Source organism: Gorilla gorilla, chromosome 13, assembly GCF_029281585.2.
Source record: "Gorilla gorilla gorilla isolate KB3781 chromosome 13, NHGRI_mGorGor1-v2.1_pri, whole genome shotgun sequence".
NCBI classification, from domain to species: Eukaryota; Metazoa; Chordata; class Mammalia; order Primates; family Hominidae; genus Gorilla; species Gorilla gorilla.
Genome location: NC_073237.2, coordinates 23,544,287 through 23,553,048, shown reverse-complemented (window position 1 = coordinate 23,553,048; position 8,762 = coordinate 23,544,287).

Genomic DNA, 8,762 nt, shown 5'->3' with positions numbered 1-8,762 from the left:
GGCTTTACTATCCCTTCGGAAGTATGCCATTAAATTCAAAGTTGCCAAGGGAAGTAAAAGTACATAAAAATAGCTTTATGAATAAGGTTGTGAAATCGAACAAATACTAGAAAACATAAACGAGTAACATCTGTGATCAGCAGGGTTTATGGGGGTTGGAGGAGGAAGCTAGCTGTTCAAAATACATATGTGATGCGTGAAAACACATGCAACCCAAAATATGAAAATGATTATTACACCAACCTTGCATTTTCATGAGGAAACCTTTTTTGAAACGTGTATACCCATCTGACTGTTTAAAGAATTAGGAATAGATAGGTACTATAACTTTTTTTAAATTAATAGACTTTTCTTATTTTTATTTTATTTTATTTTATTTTTTTGAGCTGGGTTTTGCTCTGCCGCCCAGGCTGGAGTGCAGTGGCGCTATCTCGGCCCACTGCAACCTCCGTCTCTGGGCTCATGCTACTCTCCCACTTCAGCCTCCTGAGTAGCTGAGACTGCAGGTGCGGGCCACCATGCCTGGCTAATTTTTTTTTTTTTTTCTTTCGAGACAGAGTTTCACTCTTGTTGCCCAGGCTGCAATGCAATTCTCGGCTCACCACAACCTCCGCCCCCTGGGTTCAAACGATTCTCCTGCCTCAGCCTCCCAAGTAGCTGGGATTCCAGGCATGTGCCACCACGCCCAGATAATTTTTTGCATTTTTAGTAGAGATAGGGTTTCACCATGTTGGCCAAGCTGGTCTCAAACTCCTGACCTCAGGTGATCCACCTTGCCTCGGCCTCCCAAAGTGCTGGGATTACAGGTGTGGGCCACTGTGCCTGGCCTTTTGTATTTCTTTGTAGAGATGGGGTTTCACTATGTTGCCCAGGCTGGTCTCAAACTACTGGGCTCAAGCGATCTGTCCACCTCAGCCTCCCAAAGTGCTGGGATATTAATAGATGTACAGAGCAGTTTTAGGTATACAGAAATATTGAGCAGAAAGCACAGAGTTCCCATATACCTCCGCTCATCAACCCACACACAGTTTCCCCTATTATTAATATATTGCATTAGTTTAGTACATTTAAAATACATAGTTTATATTAGCTTTCATTCTGTCTGCTCTACAGTTCTGAGTTTTGCCAAATGCATGTCTTTTAGTGTGATTTCCACCAATGCAATGATGTAATATCCACCATTACAGTATCATAAAAAATAGTTTCACTGCCTGATATGGTTTGGATTTGTGTCCCCACCCAAATCTCATGTCAAATTAAAGGAGGGGCCTGATGGGAGGCGACTGGATCATGGAGCAGATTTCCCTCTTGCTGTTCTGGTGATAGTGGATTCTCACAAGATCTGATGGTTTAAAAGTGTGTGGCACTTCCCCCTTCATTCTCTCTTTTGCTCTGCCATGGTAAAGATGTGATTGCTTCCCCTTCACTTTCTGGCATGATTGTTAGTTTCCTGAGGCCTCCCAGTCATGCTTCCTGGTAAGCCTGCAGAACTGTGAGTCAATTAAACCTCTTTTCATCATAAATTACCCCATCTCCAGTAGCTGTTTATAGCAGTCTGTAAATGGATTAATACAGAATTTGGAACCAGGAGTGGGGTACTGCTATGAGGATACCTGAAAATGTGGAAGCAACTTTGGAGCATAACTTTTTTTATTTCACATTGTGCCAGCAACATTTGTAGAAAAGGCTATCTTTTCTCCACTGTATTGCCTTTGTTCTTTTGTCAAAGATCAGTTGCTGATACTTGTGTAGGTCTTTTTCTGGGTTCTCTATTTTGTTCCATTGATCTATTAATACTTGTCAGTTATTTCACCAACATGACACTGCCTTGATCACTGTAGCTTTATAGTAATTGTTGAAGCCAGGTGGTGTTAGTCTTCTGACTTTGTTTTTCTTCAATATTGAGTTGACTATCTGGGTCTTTTGCATTTCCATATAAACTTTAGAATCAGTTTGTTGATGTCTACAAAATAACTTGCTGATATTTTATTGAGATTGTGTTGAATCTATTGATCAAGTTGGTAGGAACTAACATCTTAACAATATTGAATCTTCCTATCCATTAACATGGAATATCTCTCCATTTATTTAGTTATTTATTTCTTTCATCTGAGTTTTGTACTTTTCCTCATATAGATCTTGCATGCATATTGTTAGATTTATACCTAAGTATTTCATTGTTTTAATGATAATATAAATTGTGTGTTTTAAATTTCAAATTCCAATTTTCATTGTTGGCTTATAGGAATGTAATTGACTTTTGTATAATAAGCTTGTATGCTGCAGTCTTGCTAATAATAACTTAGTTCCAGATGTTTGTCTGTCAACTCTGGGGTTTCCTACAGGGACAATCATATCATTTGCAAACAAAGATAGTTTTATTTCTTCCTTCCCTATCTGTAGGCTTTTTACTTCATTTTCGTGTTTTGTTCCATTAGCTAGGACTTTCAGTATGATGTTGAATAGGTGTGGTGAGAGGGGACATCCTTCCCTTGATTACTATCTTAGGGGCATTTTCTTTCTCAGCATTTAACTATGATGTCAGCTATGAGTTTTCTGTAAATGTTCTTTATCAAGTTGAGGAGCTTCCCTCTATTCCTTGTTTGCTGAGAGTATTTATCATAAATGGGGATTGGATTTTGTCAAATGCATTTTCTGCATTTATTGATATGATTGTATGATTTTTTTCTTTAACCAGTTGACAAGATGGATTAGATTAATTTATTTTCTTTTTCCTTTTTTTTTTTGAGATGGAGTCTCATTCTGTTACCCAGGCTGGAGTACAGTGGTGTGATCTTGGCTCACTGCAACCTCTGCCTTCCGGGTTCAAGTGATTTGCCTGCCTCAGCCTCCTGAGTAGCTGGGACTACAGATGCACACCACCACGCCCAGCTAATTTTTGTATTTTTAGTAGAGACGGGATTTCACCATGTTGGTCAGGCTGGTCTCAAACTCCTGACCTTGTGATCTGCCTGCCTTGGCCTCCCAAAATGCTGGGATTACAGGTGTGAGCCACCATGCCCAGGCCAGATTAATTGATTTTCTATGTTGAAACAGCTGTGCATACATACCTGAGATAAATCCAAATTATGGTATATAATTCCTTTTAAATATTGTTGAATTCTATTTGCTAATATTTTGTTGAGGGATTTTGCTTCCATATTCATGAGAAACATTGGTCTATGGTTTTCTTATCTTTTAATATCTTTGTCTGATTTTAGTCTTAGGCCACTGCTGGCTTATAGAATTAGTTAGAAAGTATCCCCTCTATTTCACTGAAAAGATTGTAGAGAATTTCTGTCTTAATGTTTGGCAGAATTCACCAGTGAAACTATATTGGCTTGGAGCTTTTTATAAAAAGTTATTAATTATTAATTCCATTTCTTTAATAGATATAGGCCTACTGAAGTAGTCTATTTCTTATTTGTGTGAGTTTTGGTATATTTGTCTTCTAAGGAATTGGTCCATTTCATCTATGTTATAGAATTTGTGGGCACAGAGTTGTTCATTGGATGTGAAATTCTAAGTTGACGAATTTTTTTCTGTCAACACTAAATATTTCTTTCTTTCTTTTTTTTTTTTTTTGAGACGGAATCTTGCTCTGTCGCCCAGACTGGAGTGCAGTGGCGCGATCTGGGCTCGCTGCAAGCTCCGCCTCCCGGGTTCACACCATTCTCCTGCCTCAGCCTCCCGAGTAGCTGGGACTACAGGCGTCCGCCACCATGCCTGGCTAATTTTTTTTTTGTATTTTTAGTAGAGACGGGGTTTCACCATGTTAGCCAGGATGGTCTCAATCCCCTGACCTCATGATCCGCCCACCTTGGCCTCCCAAAGTGCTGGGACTACAGGTGTGAGCCACGGCCAACACTAAATATTTCACTCCACTGTCACTCGCCTGGTTTCTGAAGAGAAGTCTGATGTGGTTGTTACTCTGTTTCTCAACATGTAACATCCCCTCCCCCCACCCACCTCCTTTCAAGATTTTCTCTTTGTTTTTTATTTTTCTACAGTTTGAATATGATATGTTTAGGTGTATGTTATCTGATATTTATTCTGATAAGTGTTCTCTTAGTTTCCTGGTCTATAGTTTGGTGCCTGTTATTAATTTTCCAAAATTATCAGCCATTATTACTTCAACTATTTCTTATCTTCATTTTTCCTCTCTTTTTGGTATTCCCATTATATGTATGTTACTTTTGTAATTATCTCACCTTCTGGGATATTCTGTTTTTAAAAAATCTTTCATCTCTTTGCATTTAACGTTTGGAAGTATATATTGACTTATCTTTGAGCTTACGGAGTCTTTCTCAGTTATATGCCATCTACTGATGAGCACATGAAAGCAGTCTTCATTTTTGTTTCATTGTTTTTGAATTGTAACATTTACTTTTGATTCTTTCTTAGAGCTTACATCTCCCTGTTTACATTACCCATCAGTTCTTGCATGATATTAGCTTTTTCCACTATAGCCCTTAGCATATTAATCAGAGTCATTTTACATTTCAAGTCTGGTAATTCCAAAACCTCCGCCAATTCTGGGTCCAGTTCTGATGCTTGCTTTGTTTCTTCAGATTGTTTTATTTTTGCCTTTTAATGCACTGCAATTTTTATTGGAAGCCGAATACTATGTATCAGATAAAAGGAACTGCAGTAGATAGATGTTTAAAGTTTAATATTTATCTGGCTAAGAGTTAAACTGTGTTTCCTGTTTGTGGTAGCTGTGATGTCAAAAGCAAAAGTTTCCTCTAGTGTCCTTGTTTCTGTCTCCCATCTTGTCTTTGGGTGTTCATAGACTCCAGAAATAGGGTCTGAGCTTGCAGTTCTTTTAACTGTAATTCCAGGCTATCATGCAGGAGCACTATTGATGCAGTAGTAATGAGTGGGAGGAAGGCAAGCCTTCTATAATCCTCTGATTAGATCCCAGTCTTTTAGTGAACTGAAGTTATGTATTTCTTTTCCTCCATGTTAAAGTCTGAAGGGGGCTGGGGTTGGGGATTGCCTTCCCCAGGTCACTTAGGTTTTCATAAAAACCCTTTAGGCTGGGTTCTGGTAAAGTAGTTCCCCTGAGTGTGGGCCTTGTTAAGGGGAGCAGAGAGCTCTGAGCACATCTCAAAAATGGTTACTTTTCCCCTCCACCCTGAGAAAAATCATCAAAGGAATTTTCTGTGATCTCCATACTGAGAACCTGGTAGGGATCTTGCAAGTAAAACTCTGCAAAGTGTTGGGGCTGCCTCCAAGACCATGTTTCTTCTGAGTTCTTAACTCTAAAGTTAGTCCACATTGAGCCTCTAGCAATTTACGAATTACAGTTTAAAATGTTGCTACCCATACTGCTGTGGACATCTGCCTCTGGGCATCTGCTCCTGGTAAACTGTGATTCTCTGTATCTGCCTGTCTGTTTCTCCAGTTGTCCTGATAGTAGTTTGTCCCATGATCTCAATTCTCTACTCGAGCTAAGAAGAGTTGTTAGTTTTCAGTGTGTTCAACCTTATTCTTGCGGAAGATAAGAATAATGACTTCCAAACTCCTTGCATGTCAGACCAGAAACCAAAGTCTGTTTATTGTGTTTTGAATTGCATTGCTTTATGCTGTAAGAACAGGTCTTTGTGAAGTTCAGTCAGATTTGCTTCCGGGCTTCTACTTTATTCCATGAAGTATCTTATCAAAGAATTTAAGCTAATTGAGTCTGTGACCATCCATAGTAGCACTACTCACCTCTGTTATTATCTTTCTTTTTTCTCATAGTTCTCTCACTACACAAAGTATCCTAAGTATGTTGACTACAACAAAATGGCAACTTCCTGAGGACAGGGAGCTTGTCTTTGTCTCACTGAGCATATATGTGCTCAAATATTTCTTGAGAAAGGAACAATGACCTAAATCTGCTAGATACTACGAGGCAGTGGATTTCTGGTAAGTAACAAGACATTACCTACCTTCCCCTAGCTTAGCATCTAGAGGTGGAGATGATAAGGACTATGATGAGAGACAACAGAGCGGAAGACAAGGACAGGAATTCTCGTGGTAGTTGGTAGGGGCTTCTCTGAAGAGGTAACACTGACACACGCTCAAAAGGTGGGAGGGAAGATATCATGTGCAGAATAGAATGGAGGGTAAACCCCCACTCAGGAAAACCAGCGCTCACTATGGGAAAGATTTTATCCCATTTGAGGAAGACATAAAAGTCAAGTGCAGACACTTGAAGCCATTAAGAATGTTCCTTTGGCTTTACTCTGAGAAGTGCCTACCACAAGCCAGGCTAGCAAACACCTTCTCTTTTGTCTGAGCTAGACTGTCAAGCAAACCTCAGTGATGAAGAAGGCAAAGTGATATGGGTCCTTTCCTTTTTTTAAAGTAATTATTTCTTATTCAAATCAAGAAGTTAATTTATGAAAATGTCCGTCACTCCCAGGCCAACTAGACCAAGACAAGAGTAATCAGAGCAATGGAGAGTGCGACTGAGAGAGAATAAGAATGACTATCCCTTTACACACCCACCAGAATGGCTGCTTATGAGTCTGGCTGGCTAGCATAACTATTTTCTTTTTCTTTCTTTCTATTTTTTTGAGACAGTGTCGCTCTGTCGCCCGGGCTGGAGTGCAGTGGCATGATCTTGGCTCACTGCAAGCTCCACATCCCGGGTTCACACCATTCTCCTGCCTCAGCCTCCCAAGTAGCTGGGACTACAGGCACCCGCCACCATGCCTGGCTAATTTTTTTGTATTTTTAGTAGAGACGGGGTTTCACCGTGTTAGCCAGGATGGTCTCGATCTCCTGACCTCGTGATCCACCTGCCTCGGTCTCCCAAAGTGCTGGGATTACAGGCGTGAGCCACCGCGCCGGGCCTAGAATAACTATTTTCTTGTTATTCTGAAGCTACTTGGGTTCTTTTCTCAGTTCACAAATATTACACACATTTCTCAAATAGCAGAGATTCTTAAATATTCTGAATTTGAAGGCATATCACCCGACGGTCATTCAAACTGCATGAAACTGATTATCATTAAAAAGTCATGACTATTATTAAAAATGATGCAGTACAAACTGTTTTAGGGTAACAGAGTTAAAGAGGAAAAGGCCTTCTTTGTAGGAAAAAATAGAGTTAATAATTTCACAAGGATTAAAAGACTATCACCACCGTGCAACCTGAAATAATGGTTGTAGGCAATATTCATCAGCGGCTGCTAAGTCCATTCATGATAGCTTAGTAAGAATTTCTTGAGATAAAATAACATAAAATTTATCATTAACTAAAGTTTATCATTTTAACCATTTTTAAGTGTACAGTTCAGTGGAATTAAGAATATTCACATTGATGTGCAACCATCCCCACCATCCATCTCCAAAATTTTTTCATCTTCCCTAATTGAAAACCTGTACCCATTAAAAACAATAACTTCCTCTTCCTTCCTCCCCCTACCTCCTGGCAACCACCTTTCTAATTTCTGTATCTATGGGTGTGATTACTTTAGATACCTCATATAAGTGAAATCATACAATATCTGTCTTTATGACTGGATTATTTCATTCCCTTAGCATAATGTCTTCAGAGTTCACTCATGTTGTAGCAACTATCAGAATTTCATTCCATTTTAAGGCTGAATATGCACCATTGCATGTATATACCATATTTCATTTATCTATGCATCCGTTAATGGACCCTTTGGTTATTTCCACGTGCTAGCTGTTGTGAATAATGCTGTTAGGAACACGAGAATATAAATATCTGTTCAAGCCCCTGCTTTCAATTTCTTTAGATATATTCCCACAAGTGCCATTTCTGGGTCATATGGTAATTCTCTGTTTAATTTTTGAGAAGCTGCTATGCTGTTTCCCACAGCAGCTATAGCATTCCAGCAATGTGCAAGCATTCAAATTTTTCTTCATCCTGACCAACACTTTTTTTTTTGTTTAAATAATAACCATTCTAATCAGTGTGAAGTCGTATCTCGTGATTTTGATTTGTATTTCCCTCATGACTGGTGATGTTGGCTATCTTTTCATGTGTCTGTAAGCCATTTGTATATCTTCTTTGGGGAAATGTCTCTATTCATGTCCTTTGCACATCTTCAAGCTAGATTGTTTCTTTTTGTTGTCACATTGTAGGAATTATTTATATATTCTAGATATTAATCCCTTATCAGATATGTGATTAGCAAACATTTTCTCCCAGTCTGTGTATTACCTTTTCGCTCTACTGAGACTGTTTTGATGCACAAAAGTTACTAATTTTGATAAATTCCAATTTATCTATTTTTCTTTTGCTGCCTGTACATTTTATGTGAGATCTAGAGAACCATTGCCAAATCCAGTGTTGTGAAGAGTTTCCTCCATTGTGTTCTAAAGTTGCAGAGTTTTAGCACTTACGTTTAGGTCTCTGATCCATTTTGAGTTAATTTTTGTATATGGTGTAAGGTAACGGTCAGCTCATTCATTTGCATATAGATATCTACTTTTCCAGCACCATTTTGCTGCTTGTAGGATAGGCAGATTCATTTTAAAAAATCAAATTTGGAAAGTTTCAGTCATTTTCTTTCCCTCCTTTTTTTTCTCTCAGTATGCATACATTAGTATGTCTGATAATGCCTCACAGGTCTCTCAAGCTCTGTTCATTATTATTTTTTTTTCTTTCTGTTTCTCCAACTGAAGAATTTCAAATGACTTATCTTCAAGATTGTTAATTCTACCTTCTGCCTGCTCAAATGTATTGTTGAAAGCCTCTGGTGACCTTTTCATCTTGCATATTGTACATTTCATTTCCT